The sequence below is a fragment of the Fistularia commersonii genome, chromosome 2, assembly GCF_037954325.1.
Source record: "Fistularia commersonii isolate RoL2024-O1a breed Wild chromosome 2, RoL_Fcom_v1.0, whole genome shotgun sequence".
NCBI lineage: Eukaryota > Metazoa > Chordata > Actinopteri > Syngnathiformes > Fistulariidae > Fistularia > Fistularia commersonii.
In genome coordinates, this window is record NC_141285.1 from 27,315,911 (window position 1) to 27,336,698 (window position 20,788).

A 20,788-nucleotide genomic window follows, 5' to 3' on the forward strand; every position below is an offset into this window, starting at 1 on the left:
TGTTTTTATTTCCCCGCACTGATGCCGCTTGTCAACCGGAGGTGTTTTTTAAAAAACCTCAGATTTACCGCTCTCTTGTCGCTGGTGGAAAATAAAAGGAATTCATCTCCCCACACGAAAAAAAAAGCCACCATCTGGCCGATAGTCGGACGACTGTTCTATTAACATTTTGCCTCCGTTAAACGATTTGATTCGGAGGAGCAGAAGGTTCCCGTTTAGCCGAGTGTCTGGACTGTGAGACCCCCGGGATCCGGCGAGGGGCCGCGTAGACCTTCTGGAGGTGTGATGGAAATCTGTTTTCACCTTGTCGTTTCGGGCTAAATGAGCCACGTTGCGGTGCGGCGTCCACGTTTTCAGTTTTCAAATCAATCAGCAGGTCGGTCGAAGAGATGGTCGGGTGCTTCGTTTGCATCTATTGTTTGCAGAATCACGCAAATGAATACATTTTGTTTATTTCCGCAAATGTTGATTTGTATGCATTTAAATGTTTTTTTTTTTTTTTTTTTTTTAATTTCATCCTCTATATTTGACCTATTTTTCCCCTTATTTATTCGCGGCGGATGTTTGCTAGCTTGCGACAGATTACATTTTGCTCTGCAACGCTTTCCTTCCCGCTTGTTTCTTTGTGTCTGGACCCGGTCTCGTACCCAGAAGCCGGCGCTGCCTTTTTTTTTTTTTTTTTTTGGGTCGCCGGGCGTCGATCCAACCAGCAGGGGTTTCACCGCTTCAGCTGCTGATTCAATGTGATGTAATTAGACTTCACTTAAGTTCGCAATGTGATTTCATCTGGCGCGTTGGACGGCGCGTGGCTCTCGTCCACGTCCCGTCCCCATCGCTCCCGGGACGGGGAAAGAAGAAGCACAAATAGGTCAGGCGGCGTCCCCTCGGGCCGCTCATGTGTTTTCATGAGCTCCCATAAAGTCAAGGGACGGCGATTAATGACACGACGGGTCAGGAGTCTTAATGAGTCCCACAGCGAGACGAACGGTTTACCGGACCAACAGGACACCTGAGTGTTAGCGTCCCGCTAAGGAACCGCTCTCCCCAAACAGGGGCGGATACCATATAGGAACTGCGTTTTCTTTTAAAAGAGTCGTTCTATTTCTATGTATTTTTTTTCAAATTGTAGCTTTATTCCACGGGCCGGATTGGCCATACGCTCCACACCCCGGCATTAGACTATCACACTCATTTTAATCCTATTTTCTTGTCCAAATTGTCTTGTCGTGGCATCTGGACTTCTTTACTCGAAGACGTTCAGTGTTTCCAAAACAACTGCCAGGGTTTTGTGCAGGTCCAGGTGATGGTGGCTTGTTGTGTAGGTGGGAGAGTTGATGTGCAGAAGCTGCTGTAGGTCCAAGAGGGTCGCTATGCTAATGGGGTGTCGTTCATTGGGGACAAAGGAGCAACTTTTGGGGATTTACCTGGACTGGGATGTGAAAAGGTGCAGCTAAACAAAGGAGTGAAACCTGTATGTTCTGGTGGTGGGTCCTTCCTGGTTGTTTGGAGGGTGCAGAAGGTCCCGGTCCGTCTTGGTATGGTTTTGGTACGGCGTCGGACGTTTGTGGAAACTGGTGTCTGAGGCTTCCTCCTCTGCTCAGAGATGGTTTCTGGTTTTTCGACTCGAAGCATCTGACTTCTCTGGCCAGAGCACGGACGTGGTCTTGTCCTTCAGGTGGAGGTGGATCCCCAAGTCCTGTCCTGAAGTGGTGGCTCTCCTGTGTTGGACCATCCAACCATCCGTTTGTGCAGAAATCACATGCACCGTCATCATATCTACTGTTGAACACCATGGAAATAATCTCTTTTTTGAGGATTTGTATGAATTCTTGTTGTGCTTACTGACCTCCAACCAGTTTTATGTGGCACACTGCGCTCAAACATCTGGGAAAATATTTTAGTTTGACTGTCGGACCCATATTCGTTGGTTGAATATGGGTCGCAAGGTAATTAGATGTGGTGCTGGAAAACAACGTTGTTCCAACTTCACGCTAACGTCAGGTGTCTGCTATCGCTGGCGACCGTAAACCAATCAGAGAAGCGGAATTCAAACTCAGGCAGAAGATGAACCGGTGAATGAGATGAATAAAGTTTGACTAAACTGACTTTCGCTAGCCTTACAGTGGACCCTCACTTTTCGTGGGAGTTACGTTCCAAGACCCCTCGCGAAAAGTGAATTTCTGCAAAGTTGACATTATAATTTTGATGGTATTTCCAGATATATGAACCCTTAACCAACCTCACTCAACCCTTTCCCAACCTCCCACCAACTGTAATCAACCCACCATCCACTGGATTACGCTTCCCACACTCTTATACAGCACGCTAAACACTTCCCGCTACGCTCGGGGTCTAAAGCAGACTTTTGTGCAGATGCCGGGCGTTTAGGAGGCATCGTAGAGCGTGTTGTTGTTCCGTACGAAATCTGGCGTGGGTACAACGGCACAGCGAGAGTTGGCGATGCCGGGTATCTCATATTTTATTTATTTTGCAAAATGAATTTGAGTTTAATTTTGCTATATTTTTTTGCTATTTTTTTTTCCTAGGTTGGAATATGGCTGTTTCATCCTGAAAAAGCGTCAAATACTGCAAAATTTGCAGTATTTGCGCCTTAAAACATGCGCCTTTAAACTTTTTCTCCAACTTAAGACCTTTACTTGGCTGACAGAGTCACCTTTTTAGCCACAGTAGCTATCTTTAGCGCATCTTTGTGCTTCAGGATGGTACTGAGTTGGTTAGCTTAGCATTGTCGTAGTGCTTGGCAAGATCTGCAACATCAACGCCGCTCTCACATTTAGCTAATATTTGCTTCTTCAGATCCACTAGAATTCTTAGCTTCTTCTTTGCAACATTAGCACTAGCACTTTTAACCCTTTTGGTTAGCTATAATGAAGGCTAGCTTACTGGAAAAAGAGTAGCACGCATGACTGTTGGATTCTATATGATTGTGTTGTTCAGTGTTGTGCTGTGTTGCATCGTGTAGTGTGTTTGTGTCTCGTAGCGTTGTGTCGTGTTCTATGTAATTGTGACGTGAAGTGGGACACTCTTTGAAACCTTTTTATGGGTTTATTTGTGGCAAAAATACTGAGAGGAATTAAAGCAAACCCTTATAATGACTGTTTCTACTGTTCTTTCTCTTCTTGCTAGCATCTGTACTCATTTCCGCCCTAATGCTAATGCTAATGCTATCTCCAGCTAGCTGTCTGTCATTCATCTAAGCTAACAATCACTTTTTTACTTCTTCTGAGACGTGAGACTTTTGCTTGGTTAATGTATTCACCTATTTAGCCACATTAGCCGTCTTTAGCTCATCTTTGTCCTTCGGGATGGTACGGAGTATGTTAGCTTAGCCATGTCTTAGTGCTTGGTGAGCTCTGTGACGCCAGTGTTCCTCTCACATTTAGCTATTATTTCATTGTTTCTCGTGCACTTTTAACCTTTTCCGGAGCCATAATAAGGGCCGGCTTACCGGAAAAGCGTCCTCACCGTCGAACAACGGATAGCAGCGCACACGACTGTTGCTACGCTACATCGCCACAAAGCCTGTGAGTTTGTGTGTCCGTTCGCGGCTCGATTCAAATTCGATCTTAAACCCTCGCAGGCGGTTTATGTGTGAAAATAGACCCGTTCATTGATATTGTCCCTTAAAACGCAGTATGATATTGATTTTCATGACATCACCGGCTGAGGACACTTACATCGATATTTTTAAAATTTCCACCCCGTTGATCAGTTCCACCTCTGGATGCGTACGGCTTTTCAGCTCCGAAGAGTAACATCCCTCCACAGGTGCGATGAGTGTCGGCGGAGGAAAAACCCGCTTGAACTTTTACTTACTTGATGAAATAAACTTTCCTCATCTCTGCGAGGTAATAACCTTTATTGACACGCAGGTCCCGGCTGCTCGGCCGAGGACCACTTTTTAAGACAACAGAGGTGGGAAACATTGCCTGGAGCAAAAAGTTTCTCCTAACTGACCCCCTCCCCACCACACACACACACACACACACACACACACACACCCTCCAACCCGCCCCCATCATCCAGGGCAAGATAATAAATCACTATATCTGCTGCCAGAACCTTTTCTCTGTTACACCTCCTTCATATTCATACGAGCATCGATCTGCGCCAAACACACACACACACACACACACACACACACACACGCACCTCTAACCCCGCAGACGGGGAAGAACACACATCCAGCCCTAATTAGCAGTAGTCGAACTAAAGCGTTGGCTGTTTTATTCCTGATGTTATCCTTTGCTCTGCCGCCGTATTATTTATATCAGCATCACTTATTTAACAGCGATTCCTCGCCAGCCATTAATCACTTACTTTACCCTTTTATTACAATTTATTTCTCCTCCTCTTCAAAAGCGCACCGTCTTCTAAATGCTTCGTTCTAATTAATAGATTTATTTTTATTTTTATGACAAAGGTTTTAGGTAATCTTGAGGTCGGTGTTTTTACGATTTGGTTGTTTTGAAATTTTTTTTTTTTTTTTTTCTTTTTTTTCGCAGGAGCATCCTAAAAGTTGTGTGTCCCACTAGTGTGTGTTCTGTTTGTTTGTTTGTGTTACAGTGTAGTATAGGGTTATGTTCTGTTTGCGTTGTTTTGTGTTGTTTCAGATGTTTGTGCTGTGTTATAAATTTTATGTTGTGTTGTTCAGTGTTGCATTGCGTTGTAAATGTTTGCGTTGTTTGTATAGTGTTCTACATTTTTGTGTTGTGTTGTGCGCTGTAGTGTAGTGTTGTGGCATGTGTGTTCTAAATGTTTGTTTTGTGTCTTGCAGTGCAGTGTACTGTTCTATATTTTTGTGTTGTTATTCTTATTATATATATATATATAATATATTTTTGTGTTGTTATATTCTTATTCTTACTGTAGTAAAAATAAGAATAAAGAACAATTTTATTTATCCCGAAGGAAATTGTCATGCCAGAGTTTCAAGTCGTCTGTAAGTTATTGTTGTGTTATGGTGTATTTGTTTGTGTTGCGTTCTGTGTTTGTGTTACGTTAAGTGTTGTGTTGCGTTCTGTCTGTTTGTGTCGCATTGTACTCTAAATGTTTGTGTTGTGTTGCGTTCTATGTTTTGTTGTGTTGTTCAGTGTTGTGTTATGTTGTGCAGTGCAGTGTGGTGTTCTATATGTTTCTGTTGTGTAGTGCTCTAGATGTTTGTGTTGCTCTCTATGTTTGTGTTATGTTGTTCAGTGTTGTGTTATATTCTGTTTGCGTTGTGTTGTGTCGTGCAGCGTTGTGTTCTCCACATTTTTGTTTATGCAATGTTGTTTTGTGTTATATCTTTGTGTTGTGTGTTGCACTGCAGTGTAGTTTTCCATCTGTTTGTGTAGTGTGTTTGTGTCTGGCGGTGTAGTGTTGTGTAGTGTTGTCTGTTCTTTCTCTTCTTGCTAGCACTTGTACTTAGCATTTCCTTCTCTAAATCAGCAAAAGTAAAGCCTTCTCGCCGATGAGTCCTTCGCTAACGCTAACGCTAACGCTATCTCCAGCTAGCTGTCTGCTAAGCCAACAATCACGTTTCTATTTATTCTTACACTTAAGACCTTTGCTTGGTTAACATAGTCGCCCCTTTAGCCACACTAGCCGTCTTTTGCGCATCTTTGTCCTTCAGGATGGTACAGAGTTGATTAGCTTAGCCGTTTCGAAGTACTTGGCGAGATCTGTAACGCCAACGCCGTTCTCACATTTAGCTAATATTAGCTTCTTCAGATCCACTGGTATTCTTAACTTTTAACCTTTTTGGGAGCCATAATGACAGCTAGCTTACTGGAAAAAAATGACGTAAAGCGCCATAACAGTAGATGAATGAATCGTAGCACGCCCGACTGTTGCTACGCTACAGCGCTACAAAGGCTATGAGTTTATGGGTTGGTGCACCGCGCCACGTCTGCCGCTCGACTTAAAACCCGATCTTAAACCTTGTTCGTCGCCTGGGAGCCTTTGCTCCCCGCACGGCCTCCGGCCCGCCGCCGCCGTTAGCGCCGGTCGGGCTTCCGCTTCTCGCTATCCGTCTTTTATTGCCTAGCTTTTTATCGCGCCTCCTCTGTTTCCTGTTCTTCCATTTTTTTTTGCTTTTTATGGTTAATTCCATCTGCTAAGCAAATCCATCTGAGGGAGGGCGCGCAGGAACATTAATAGCGCAGCGTTTTAATATAAGAGCGGCTGTTCTATATTGTTTGCAGGAGAAATGATAAAAAGGCAGCGTAGCAGCGGGCGCGGCGTTCCTCGAGCCGCACCCGGGGATTGATGGGATTGTTGTGATTCGCGTGCGGCGGGTTTTGTCTGCTAACCTTTCAGCCCGGCGGTAAAATCCATTCAGCTGTGGACGCTCAGGTATGATGGATCTGCGGCTGCTGACGGAGGCGGCGGCGCGATTAATCATCGCTAACCCTGCTAATTTCCGCCTCGTTTTGGGGGATTTTCTGCATAATTTTACTTTTTTTTTTTCCCAGCCAGATTTTGGGGGGAATTTATTGCTAATTTTTCACCAAATAAAAAAAAAAAAAAAATTGTTGTCGGCAGCACAGCGGTTAGCGCTCCCAGCTAGAAGGTTCCTGGTCTTTTCTAGCTAACCTGGTCTTTTCATGATGTTAGCGGTTTGCAGTTAGCGGTTAGCGCCTGCCTGCGCCCGTCTGCGCAAACAGACAGAGCGTGTCCGCAAGTCTAGCACCAACGATACTAATCAGCTGGATGCTAACATTAGCAGCTAGCCCCCTTTGTTGAATGTTAGCCCTGGAATATTAGCTATCCTGGTCTTTTCATGATGTTAGCGGTTTGCAGTTAGCGGTTAGCGCTAGTCCAACCAGGTGCTTCATGGAGACGCTACGTCGTTCAGATGTTGGAACGAGAGGGTGAATATTTGAATCTCCGCATGACGTGAATGGTTGGATGTCTCTATATGTGGCCCCGTGATTGGTCCAGGGTGAACGCCCCTCGGCCAATCACTGCAGCCCCCTGGCCACCTTCAGAGCGGGAGGAACCACATGAAGAATGAATGAATGAACATTTTCCGGTACATTTCTTCACGACTATTATCCAATTCTGTCACAATAAAAATAGATATTTCTATTTGGATGGACTTTTCAGCTCATTTTCACATCATTTCTTATTTTTATAGCCGTTATTTTTTTTCAGTCCAAATTGAAAAATCTCATCTTGATCATTTCTAGGTAATGCTATGCTAATATTCATCCAATTTGCTGCAATTTTGAAAAATACATGGTGAGCTGTTGCCTAAGTTATTAAGGCGGTTGTTATTTATCTGGTACCAAATCCCGACCCAGGTGTCCGAAGACCCTTTCCATGTGGATCAGGTCTGGACCGTCGCCCTCGGAGACGATCTACAGCAACCGGACAGAGCGGAGCATGTCTGGAAATCTTTATTTTATTTCATTCTTTCTTCATTTAAGGACAATTTCTCACTGATATTTTGATTACTCTTATTTCTTACAAATATTTGTCTAAATTCCCCGGCATTTCTTTGTTTGCAGAACATTGCAGCCGGATCGTTACTTCTTTTTGTGCTTCTCCGAGACCACGGGAGTTTTATTCGATACGCTTTTAGATGAAAGGAAGTTGTTTTAAAGCAGCTGGAAGCCTTTTACTCAAATACTGAGCCGGAAAGGTTGGCGGTTTGATTCCTCCTCCTTCCTCCTCCTGTCTGCGTCACGTCACCGGTGAGTGAATGGAATAAAAAAGATTATAAAAACCCGGAATCGGAAATGAGGTCCGGAGTAAAGGGCGGCGTTTTCTCTCCCGCGGCGGCGGGCGATTCCGGCTGTCAGCGGCGCCGGCGAGGTCGCGTCGCCATCTCTCCCGGCAAATTGTCACGATTTAAGGACTTAATAAACGCTCTCTGAAATATTAACAGGTGAATTTGAGACAGTTGAGGGCCGGGGAAGGAGAAAAAAAAAGGAATTTATCGGCGGCTGAAATGAAAGTTGTAAATCAGCCCCGGACTTCACGACCGGCTGATGTTATTGGCTATAAAAACAAAACAAAACAGGTGAACGTCTCACGCCGCCACGCCGGGGGTTTGATGATTTCACGCACGCGTCCCGGATAAATAAGAAGGTCCACGTGGAGCCGCGTTATTGATCCGACGCTTTCGCTTAACGCCGTCGGCTAAGACGGCTCAATTTGCAGCCCGTCCCTCCCGAACGCACGGCATTCATTCGGAGGCGATTGAGGGGGAAAAAAAATTAAAAAGAAAAGAAACCCTCCCACCCCAAGCCAGCCAGTAGGCCAGCTAGAAGGCCCCCCCCGAAGGATTAATTCTGGGATGTGAATGATAAATCTGATCGGAGGTGGAGGGAAGGAGCTTAGCGCTGAATGGAAGCAGGAGATTCATTCAAAAGGAGTCGCTTCCAAACGACTCGGAGCTACTTTCATCCTGCGGTTAAAAATAGACTTTCTGTGCTTGAAGAGGATCACACACACACACACACACACACACACACGCACAGGCACGCGCACACACAGGAATGCAAGGACCTTAAATTGCATTTTTAAACCCTCCACTTTAGGAAAAGGAAAACTGTCACTTGCTCTCCTTTTTGTTCTTGTCACTTGCTGACACACAAACACACACTTGTGTGTGTGTGTCCCAACACACACACACACACACACCTCCACCCCCCCTCTACATCCACAAGTAGACTTTCCTATCCACATGGGGACCACTTATTGAAACTCTCATCCCTGACCTCAACCCACGGACAGAAAATCGGGGTTAAAGTCGAGGGTTGAGACTTTTTGGCTCTGCCGTGCACGTCGGACCCCACAGGTGCAGTTAAATCAGGGCTACACACACACACACACACACACACACACACATCGCAGACCGGAACACTTGACCCCCGCCATCGTGACTCGCTCACAAACTCAAAACACTGAAAGGCTAAACTGAGTGAGTTGGGTCGCGCTCACGTGCGCTTTTACGTCGGACCCCGCAAGTGCAGTTGAAAGCAGGCCACACACACACACACACACACACACACAAACATGCGCACGTACACTCTCACACACACACACACACACACACACAGAAACACTCGCTTGCACTCTGGCTCATGAATTAAAGAGCAGAGCTGGTCCAAGGGGAAGAAATTATTCAGGCAGATCTGCTCTCTGACAGAGGAGTGGGAGGAAGAAGGGGGGAAGAAGAAGAGGAGGAGAGGAAAGGAGGAGGAAGGGGGGAAGCCAGGAAAAAAATGGAGGGAAAAAGAAGAGAGGAAACAGGAGGAAAGTGAAGCAAAAGGCTTTTAATAAGGGATGCATTGATCTGACAAAGGGGAGGCGATCAAAACCCCATTGAATAACTGTGGGAATGTGTGCGTGTGTGTGTGCATGTGTGTGTGTGTGTGTGTGTGTGTGTGTGTGTGTGTGTGAGCCGCTCACCTATCCGTGTGCAATTGTGAACACCGCTGTATCGATTATGTGTGAGAGGCCTTCGTCAATCTCCTCCGCTTCTGTTGCAAGTTCGCCGTTTGAGCGCTTGTGTGTGTGTGTGTGTGTGTGTGTGTTCACTTCACGGTAAGTTACGGCGTGTCCTTTAGCAAGGCACCCCCGTCGCTGCTGCCTAGCGTGTCGAGGGCGCTCGGCGGCGCCTGCGGCCCGACTCACCACGTCAGACATTTAAAAGCGTCAGCAAAAAATAAAAATAAAAGAGCCGCGAGGGAATTAGCCACGCGCGGAAAAATCAGCAAATTTAGCCTCGTGCACTCGATTACGATCCCGCCTGCGTCCGTCTGCGCAGACAGAGCGTGTCCGCAAGTCTAATACCAGCAATACTAATCAGCTGGATGCTAACATTAGCAGCTAGCCCCCTTTGTTGAATGTTAGCTCTGGAATATTAGCTATCCTGGTCTTGATGTTAGCGGTTTGCAGTTAGCGGTTAGCGCTAGTCCAAGCGGGAGCTTCATGGAGACGCTACGTCGTTCAGATGTTGGAACGAGAGGGTGAATATTTGAATCTCCGCATGACGTGAATGGCTGGATGTCTCTATATGTGGCCCCGTGATTGGTCCAGGGTGAACGCCTCTCGGCCAATCACTGCAGCCCCCTGGCCACCTTCAGAGCGGGAGGAACCACATGAAGAATGAATGAATGAACATTTTCCGGTACATTTTTTTATGCGTTTATTTTCACGATATACAAAGATATTCTTGTTCGGATGGACTTTTCAGCTCATTTTCACATCATTTCTTATTTTTATAGCTGTTATTTTTTTTTCAGTCCAAATTGAAACATCTCATCTTGATCATTTCTAGGTAATGCTATGCTAATATTCATCCAATTTGCTGCAATTTTAAAAATACATGGTGAGCTGTTGCCTAAGTTATTAAGGCGGTTGTTATTTATCTGGTACCAAATCCCGACCCAGGTGTCCGAAGACCCTTTCCATGTGGATCAGGTCTGGACCGTCGCCCTCGGAGACGATCTACAGCAACCGGACAGAGCGGGGTATGTCTGGAAATCTTTATTTTATTTTATTCTTTCTCCATTTTAGGACGATTTCTCGCTGATATTTTGATTACTCTTATTTCTTACAATTATTTTTCTAAACTTCCCCGACATTTCTTTGATTGCAAAACATTGGAGCCGCATCGTTACTTCCTTTTGCGCCTCTCTGAGACCACGGGAGTTTTGTTTAATTTGGTCTGGACCGCCACCCTTTGAGATGATCGCCAGTCCAAACACATGCTGGAGGTTCAGTAGAGATCCGAAATTATTCCAAACGTGAATGGTTTTGTGCCTCTTTATAAACCCTGAGCGCAGGACGAATGAATGAATGAATGTTCCGAGTCACCTTAGCGCTGTTGCTAGCGTTAGCTTATCACCCGTTTCTATGAATGTCAACCGGAGCATTAGCCGCGGTTAGCTTCTGGGCGCTACACTCACGCGTGCTTTTACCGAGTGTGAATGGGCGGGTATAAGATCACCGATTGTGAAAGCGTGAATGATTTCAGCCCTGAAAACACAAGGATGTGTGTGTTCTCCGCGGGTATTTATAGCTTCTCGCTGAAGGAGAAAAGGTGGGATTTCCACGCGTTGGGGTTTGTCCTGCATGATTTTCAGAGAGACGGCAAACTCTGCAAGGAGAGGATTTCATTAGTCAAAGTTATATTCCCGCAGGGGGAAATTTGCTGAAATCAAGGTCTTTCTGAGAATGATCAGCCCCTCTCCTGCTTAAGTGTTATCCCCCCTCAGGGCAGAGAAGACTCCATACGAGGAGAACGTCTGAAGGTGAGCTCCGTGATGCGCGGAGACACTCGAGCGGAGCGACGTCCTGCGATTTATTTCACGTTGCATGGAAATTATTATCAGAAGCTTTTTAATCACTGATCGGCCCTGATATTTTAATGCAATTGATTGATATCCGTCACAGAAATAGCAGGACGTGCGAGAATTCCGTGATCCTCTCAAAGCGCTTTTTGGAAAAAAAATAAATAAAAAACACGCTTGAAGCTGTTTCACGCCAAGCGTTCATTTTCATCTGGATTATTTGCACAGAAATGTGTACAAATGGGGGATTGGCCCGAGCACACGGAGGCGTCTCCAAACCAAACAGGAGTTAGAAACAGGTAAAAAAAAAAAAGGTGATGCGGGTCAATGTGGTTGCCATGACTCCCCCGTCCGGATCTGACCGGAAACGTCCTCGAAAAACGGGAAAAAAAAAAAACATATAGGTGTCGTAGCTAGCTAGCATAATTGAGCTAAAATCCCCGCTAGCCGTTGGTGTACAAGCACATTATTTCCTCCGCTTCAGCAGAGCATGCTGAAGGTTAACTCCAGCGTCCGGAGCGTCGAAACCCCTGGCGGACTGCACGTCCTAGAAATGCAACTCCTCTTTTTTTTTTTTTTTTTTTTTTTTTTTTTTGTAAAAAAATCAATCCAATCCACCGTGGGGCTACGGAGCAACTCCAGCTGCTGATTATTCCAACGCCGGCCAGCCAGGGAGAGAAATGTAGAAATTCAGCACCAAAGGTAGACACAACATTAAATCTATTATGTGTGTGGAAGGGGAGGGGTTTCTGTTTTTTTTTTTTTTTTTTGTTTTTTTTTGTTTTTTTCCCCTCCCCGCCCTCTCGATCCCCTTGTTTATGTGTCCCTCGTAAATTGTTTTGGATTGTCTCGAATAGGCCATTTCACCTCCAGCTGCTCCGAAGCTGCTCGCCGCCCGGCGGGGGGGCGACGCGGGGCGGCTCCCCGGGCTTTCAAACCCAGATATGATCGGCCCGGGGGTCAATATCTGGGCCGATCTCTGCATTTCACTAAGTGCTATCGGTTGACCGAAGGGCTGCCAAATCCATTTCCAGTAATTTGTTGATTGGAAGCCGGTCGTGCTCAAAGTGGCACAGCTGTCACCGACACTTCATTGTACTGTGATGAAACGCCAGGGCCGATGTATAATTTATAGTCGGGATTAAAGTTACTTCATGCCTCCCAGTGCAGACCGCAGTCGGAGTGTGTGTGTGTGTGTGTGTGTGTGGCGACGCTATTGAAGGCGTTCCCAGTCAAAGTGGGAGACTCAGCTCAAGGATGTTGTTGGAGGAGGAAACGAATCACAGAGGCTGCTGGAAGGGGAAACGCCAATACCTGCCCCGCCGATCAATATACCGATCGGTTTGTCATGTTGACAGCGCTTTTGTATCAGCGATGAATCGATCATTCCTTTGATTACTGTGCAGTGGACCCTCACTTTTTGCTGGAGTTTTGTTCCAAGATCCCCTGCAAAAAGTGAATTTCCGCAAAATAGATAATTTCGATATTATTTACAGATTTATAACTCAAACCCAACACTTTATGAACCTCCCTGACTGCCGTTTTATTCTTCAGAAACATGGTTATAGGCAGTTGCTGCCTCTGCTTCCTGTTTAAAAATGGTTTTATAAACCGCCACGGCCCCGTCCGTCAAGTTACAAACATGGACCGACCGAACCGTATCGTCGGCCCGATCTCGCGACGTGTTTCGCCGGGCTTTTTGTCGTGGCTGCAAGTCGTTGGAGCTTGATTTCTTCCTCTTGGATTAGATTAAATTCAACTTTATCGTCATTACACGTGTAAGGATGGGTATCTTTGTTTAGCAAAGGAGATCTTATATTTTTTTTGATTTTATAAAATGAATTTTAGTTAATTTTTACTGCATTTTTTACTATATTGTATTGTATTATAATTTTTGAATTTTGCTGTATTTTTTTTACAAATTTTACTGTATTTTTTACTATATTATATTGTATTATAATTTTTGAATTTTACTGTATTTTTTTTACTGTATTTTTACTGTTTTTTTTTTTTCTTCCCAGGCTGGAATATGACTATTTTATCACCTAAAAAAAATCAAATACTGCAAAAAAACGCTAAAGAAAGATAAATCGCTAGAACTGACTTACAAAAAAAATGCAAAATAGCCAGGGCATGAATGCCTCCGCAGCCATCAGTATGGAGTGTCTTTACTCGTGCTCAAGGATTAACCTCTCCAGGTAAGGAAGGTCTCCATCCCCCATCCAACATGTCCCCTGGACTTTAGCCATGATCCGAGGAAGGAGACGGGTAGAACATCGCTGTACCGGATCTCATCTGCCCAATAGTAATGAGAGATAGTTGTCCCTGACCTTTTTAGTGCCAGAGACCAATTTCACTTTTAATAACTCCCGAAGGATGATCGCGCCGATATCTACCTACCATAACGCCGAACCAGGTGGAGCCCTGAGCTCGTTGCAACTGGAGGTATCCCATCTTGGAGGACTCCTTACGACTCGTTTTTGTCGATACCGCTGCAGAAAACCCCACCGTGAAGTAGCTTCGAGTAGCATCGTTCCCTTTTAAATGCAGCTGAGACCCTTGTGGTGTCCTAGCGTACCCTCGCTAACATGGCCCGCTAACGAACGCTAGCCGACGCGTATTTCAGTTTGCAAGCCCTCGGCGGCTCCTCCCGGCCTACCGGGACAACCACGAGTGGTCCTCGAGGTGCAATTTCCGCCTTGTGCGGATGAAACTTTCTTGTGTTTGTTTTCAAAGTAACAAGTTTAAGTTAATTAGGATTTAACGTCACCCCGGTGCACCATGCGAGCGCCACGCAACCGCCGTTTTAACGACCCATCGATCCGCGTCCTTATCCGAAATACCACCAGAGCGGCGGACATCATTTTTACGGCGCGGGATGTAAATCAGACGCGTTAATTACACTCTTGGTTACAGGGGAGGATCAAATTAGAGCCCATCAGGAGGGAAATGGCAGTTAAGTTTGTCTTTGGCAGATGAATGAGTCAGGGTCGGCCGAAACACCGGCCGCCTGTAAAACATTTTCTCAGGGATATTCATTCTCGGTCAGAGTTTGCTGACGACTGTGTATTCTCCCTCGCTCCCGTAATTAAAGTCAAACAATGACCTTGCATTAAGCCGGCCTCTGCTCGCTGACATAAACTATAAATGTAAGTTTCTCTCTTGAATGGAAGCCATCAAATCTCGGCTGAGGCAGTGCGGAAAATTCTGATCTCCTGTTTTCGTTAATCATTTATAGTCGCTGTTGAGGTGAGTAAAAAGACAAAAGACTAATTTGTCAGTTTTTTTTTTTTTTTTTTTTTTTTTATGAACTGGATGTGTTTGTTTTTTTTTCAACACCCTCAAAGGGGGGAAAATCACAAATCTGGAAGATGCCTATTATAATTTACACAATGGCAACACTTAATAAATGACAGCGGATAAAGATATTACAGAGCGATTGTACAGTGCTGATATTTGTTCAGGCTTATTGCGGTCTCACTTTGTATTAAAAAGTATATAAACATATTTACAATGTAGTGTGAAAAATTCAGTCATTAAAAGCAATTATTTATTCATTCACTCTGATCGTAACGTCAGGGTTGCTGGAGACAATCCCAGATGTCATCGGGCGAGGGGCGAGGTTCCCCCTGGACTCGAAAATATGGATATAAAAAAATCAATTCATTCATTGAAATATAATAAAGTGTTTTATTCCTGTTATGACACTGCAGATGATGAAAATAATGGTAAAATAAAGTTGGTGTTGTTTGCAAAAATTTTTTATTGGTCAAAAATAGACATTTCATAATGTAATCATATACATATATTATGGATACTAAAGTATGTCCTATTAATCGATACTTTGCAATATCGATTATTAATTTATTTCCGTGTTATGACTCTTGTGTCGATTAACCAATGGGAAACTGTCTTCGAGACCCGCGCGTTTAGATTCTGAATCCCGATTGGTCAGTGCATGTCTCATTCAATGTCGCTGGGTCGTGCTGCACACAGGTGTACGCTATGCTAGCGCTAGCTCGGTCTTCGACGTGCCCGCCGGCAAGTTACGTCGCGGCGGCGTTTTCAATCCGTTCACGCCGTGAGAAAACACATCGCCGTGGGTGTGGGCACCGCGGGAGACCGCGGGGAAGTGTCGGCCCGCCGCGCCGGAACAAATTTGTTCTAGACGTTTACCTTCTTGCTAGCTAGCTAGCTAAGTAGCCGCATTGTTAATCAGAGCTAATTAGCGGCAAAGCTGCGCGTCAGGAAGATGCTCGCTAAACTTTACAGTTAGCCTAGCTGCAAAGGATAAAGATGAAGAAAAGGATGGTGATGAAGATAATGAGCGCGAATGAAGATAACAGATCTCAGACGCTTCTTGTTTGCAACACTGTATTCCGTGACCTTTTATATTTTTAAACAAAACAATCATTTTTTGGATGGAGCAACACTTGCTAACCAACAACTATCCGGCTAACAGCTGCTGAGTGACGCCTGGGTAAGTCAAACCCTTGTAACGATATTTTTCTTAGATTGACGTACTGGCTTTTTTAAAAAGTAGGTTACTTGTTTTTCTACTTGCGTTGCTGCCGGTTTGCTGATATTCATTTATCTTTTAATCCTTTAAACTCAAGTGTAGTTTGCAGTCATGGGACGCGTCTGTTTAGCTGTCCAACATCACTTAATGTCAAACCATTTGATAATTCTGCTTGTGCTGCTGGGTTTCCTGCTCTGGTTTCCTTCTGCCTCAATTTTTACTCTTTATCTCACCGGGGTCTGACAGTGTTATCGGTGAAAACGTAAAGCAGAGAGAGAGAGAGAGAGAGAGAGTGGTTTTAGAATTGCCTGGAACATCGGCTCACTGTTTTAATGATAAATCCATGTGTCTGTACATGATGCTGTCTGTGCTGTGTCTACACTGCAGGGCCTCTGCATTGACCGGCCTCCCCTGTCCTGTATAAATACAGGCTTATTCTCCGCCGGAACACGAGATAGAAAGATAAACAATGAAACATAATCCCACATATATGTGTGTGTTTATACACACACACACACTAAAGGTTACAAGGCCAAACCGGGCAAGTTCTGGTTCAGTACCAAGGCACAAAAACAATAGTGACGTGGGTGTTTGAGAGCGAGTAGTGCACATCTAACAAGGTCTGAGTCTCACTCTTTCACTAACTCACTCACTCTCTCACATGCTTGTAAATTAATAAATGTGTAGTGGTTGTAAAGTTCACTCTCGTCTGCAAGGACGGCTTGCTTTACCCGATGGTGTGTAATTGAAAGGCTCAGGTTTCGCCGAAGGCTGCGGCCGCTTTGCTGCAGGCCGGGTTTTATTTCATGTTTCTGACTGTTTAGGGTCTTCTTGGAATCCCGTTTTAGAAATCCAGTGTCGGTCTGTCAGAGGAGTGAGAAGACGTGGTGTAAAAATGATTATCTCTCCCAACCGTTGTCTTTTAAATCATGCCGTCACATATTGATCGTCAGCTAAATTCCTGCTGAACTGATGTTTGTTAACCATTCACTAAATCGTCCAATAAGTTGTTGTTGATTATCCTTTTCGCCAACTCTCGCAGTGTTCGCAGCTTAAAGTGACATAAATATAAATGAAGATAAATCCCAAACTACTTCAGCATGTTTCTAACCATTGTCTGCATTTTTTTTTATTTTTTTGAGTCCCCTCAAAACCTCATTTGTCTGAGAAAGCAGCGTTTTCTGACATTAATCCCACATTAATTATGTACCCGCAGTGATCAAGCAGCGCAGCCGCATATTGTTGTTCTCCGTATTTATTATAATCTGCTCCCCCTGGGGTTCGCCACGGAGCCGGACAATTTGTACGACAAAATGTGCTTCTTAACCGGGACAAGTGTCTGCGCGACTTTTGTTTGAATATTTAAAATAACCGTGGCAACACAAGTCGCCAAGAAACAACCGTAGTAAAATAAAAAAAAAAAAAGTCCCGCAGGAACAATAGATTTGCAGCAAGCCGCCGCGACGCTCAGCTGTTCTGCAGGAATGCTCTAGTTCATGTTTCTCATCTCGGATTTGAGTTGGATGTGAACGTTTTCACCCCAAATGTAAAAGTGTTTGGACTCGGGTGTATTTTTAACGCTCCACGCTGTCGGTATCAGATTTTTCCCACCGATATTTTGTCGATCTTGAGTTTGTCCTGCTTCCTCTCGAGGTTTTACTCACAATCTCTTTTCTTTTTTTTTTTTTTTCTTCCTCGGTGCCGCGGAGGGTCTGAGGACGGAGGCCGGCGTTTACGAAACTACTCGCAAAAACCCCTGTGAGGAAAAACGCGCTCTTAGTTTTGGCCTTTATAAATAAAAAATCCATTTGGCGAGAAGACGAACGCTCCCGCCGCTTAACTTCCCCCGTCCTTGTATTGTGTCTGACAAACCCCGTCTTTCAGCAACTTCTTTTCTTTCAAACTGATCTGATGCCTTTTTTTTTTTTTTTTTTTTTTTTTTCCCCCATTGTTCACATTTGAAAGAAAGTTTTCACACAGGTGCTGATATTTTCACCCGCTGGCTCAAAAACTTAATCATCCTTGTTTCGGCACATGTATCGTCTTCCTGAGAGGGAAATCTCGGCAAATACCGCAATCTCGAATCCCGCCGTTCCCCTTGATCGCCTTCCCGCTATTGTACGCGGGAAGCTTTTGTCACGGTGTAATGTGGCGCTTATCTGAGAGCGCTTTTAAGATCATAACCCCCTGCTCGGTGTGTGTGAGTGATTTCCCTTTTTGACTCAGCGCTGTCTCCCTCGTGGTGCCCCCTCCCTCCTCCAACCCCCGAAAAAGTACCTATAAACAACCTCCCCTGTTGTCTGTCGGCACCCATTGTCACCCATCTCATTACTCGCAGTATTATTCATCAGTACGCCCACCTCCGCGCACTTAGACCTACTCCGATGGGAGGCGTGTGTGTGTGTGTGTGTGTCAGTGTTTCGGCGTTTACGTGACAAACGCTGACAGTCCGGGAGACCCCGGCCGAGTACAAGGTCAGCATCTGTGAGCCTCGTCAGTGAGAGCGCAGGTACAAACAATATACCACCTGTGCCCCCCTGCCATGTCCGCAGCCAGCAGATGCTCTGAAAGTCAAACACACACACACACACACACACACACACACACACACGGACTCTGGAGTAGCACGCAGAGTTATCAAAGTCAGCCGAGGTTAGTCGTAGTGTTATGAGTGTGATAAATATGATAAAATATAGGCTGTAAATTTAGACGGCGGCGGCGCGCAGGTGAAGCGGAACGCATCATCAAGCGTCTTTTATCGGGGCGCCGAATTCAAACGCGGGAACCTCGACTTACGAGTGCGTCGGCGAAGGAGTTTTTACGAGTTTCGCTCAGCGAGTGGAGCTGGATCTGAGTTGGGATGAGTAGCCTAGCATAAGTTACATTTAGCAACACGTGGTAGCATTAGCATGTCGCCACTGAGTTGTGATAGAGCACCGCGTGGAAATGGTAAACGCCATCGCTATCGTTTCTTTGTCAACTTGCTGCTCGTCCAACTCTCAACTTTCTTTTCTGAACACAAACGCACATCCGGGACATTAAATAATGGCGTTCCATTCATTTCTCTCTGCCCTCCGACCCTGGTCCCGCCATCGCACCAGGTGGTAGCCTTCAGACTACAACCGCCACCATTTTGGTAGTTTTCTGAGGCTGCCGCCATTTTTGTAGTCCCTCAACACACACACACCCGCGTCTCGGATCGTCAAATAAACTTTATTATATTTCAGAAGGGGAGTTTCTGGGTATTTTGTGTGGGAAATATTGTGAAGACTGCATGACTCGTGCCTTATTCAACTAAAATGTCATCGTTAGATATTGACATTTTAGATAAATACCCATTTCTTGAGACTCATTAGTTATTTTGCTGCCCCCAACAAAGGTTGGTATCATTATTGAGTTAATGATAATGATACCGACCAAGAACTTTGATCGATATCTATCATCACTGATAATTGTTAGTTATCAATAACTAGTTGTAGGTCCGCTCACCGCCCACATATGGTGCCCCGAGCTCGGCTAGAGTAGAACAGCGCACAACATTAGCTTTTATACAGTACTTGTGATTTATGAAGTACTTTTTTTTGTCTTATTTAAAAGCAGCTAACCAGACTCGGCGGGCCTGGAACGGATTAGCAGAGTTTCAATTCATTGCAATGGGTGGAGTTTAATTTGATATAAGAGCGGGTTCAATTTTGAACTGAATTTTGAACAAATTCCACTCGTATGTCAAGGTTTTACTGTATTTCTACTCTGTGATCCCGAAAAAAGTGCCGTGACAAATCAATACGGCGCGCGTTAGTTTGTAAACCCTGTTTGTGACAATCATGACGACGTTTCCCCGCTTTTGGAAAAAATAGTGGAACCAATTTACAAATATTTCTTGCAAATGCTTTTTTTTTTTTTGGAGATATCAGTAGCGAATTGTCACATTAATGTGCCCCCAGGATATTTGTGCTGTTTCCCTTTTTTGATCCCCCGTCGATTTTATGGCGCTTTGTTGAGAATTTTCGAGTAACCCAGGTTCCAGGTTCTATCTTACATTTCATCGCCTTCTAGCTTTTCAGAAAACTCAAAAAAACGGAGCCATATGTTGAATACGGATTTTAAGAAGGTGTTGATTTTCTCGATTTTGAAGCCAGTGTTTTTTTTTGTTTTCCCTTTCAGATATTCTGGTCGCTGCTATCATGTGCATGCATTTAGTTGTTGTTTTTTCAACGTGCGTGTGGGTTTACAGCAAAGTAAATGCCATCGATATGGATTTCCGTGCACTCGCTGCATGAAAGCAAATCAGTGTTTAACAAAAATGTTTCAAAAGAATACGCAGCCGCATATTGAGTTCACCGTAAAAACCCAAATAAACGCTCCGCTGCACGCCGCCGCAAATAAATCCATATATCCTGTGTTGTTTCTGGCGGAGCCGCCCCTGACGGCAACAATGAGAGACGAGAAATTGATTGGAATTTTATTAACAGTCCGATGAAACGGTCGGCGCCGTCAAGAACCAGCGTGTGAATTTTAACCAGGATGAAAACAGCGCGACCTGACGGGAGGCGACGCTGTGACGGCGGGAGCCATTATTGTTCCCCGTCCCCCCCTCTGCGGCCACTCGCTATTAGGGAGGCGTGTAAAAAAAAAAAAAAAAAATCAGATTAAACGCACTTGACAGGAGGCAGAGAGTCAAGTTTATGACAAGCTCATGTCATTTTGTGCGATTTATTTGGCCTCGGCATGAGAGCGGGAGGCAAGCTGGGAGTTTTCTTATCCTCTTTCTGCGTCATTTGTACAGCCATCAGTCAAAGCGGCGGCGGCGGCGGCGGCGGCGAGGCCGAGAGGAAACGCTCAATAAACAGGCTGTTTAAGCTGCCACGTCGCATTCGGTTATTTCAGGCGTCCTTGCGTAGGTCTTTTTTTAGGAGGCTGACAGTTCTGGGTTGTATGTTTATTTCCTGTACTGTAGTAA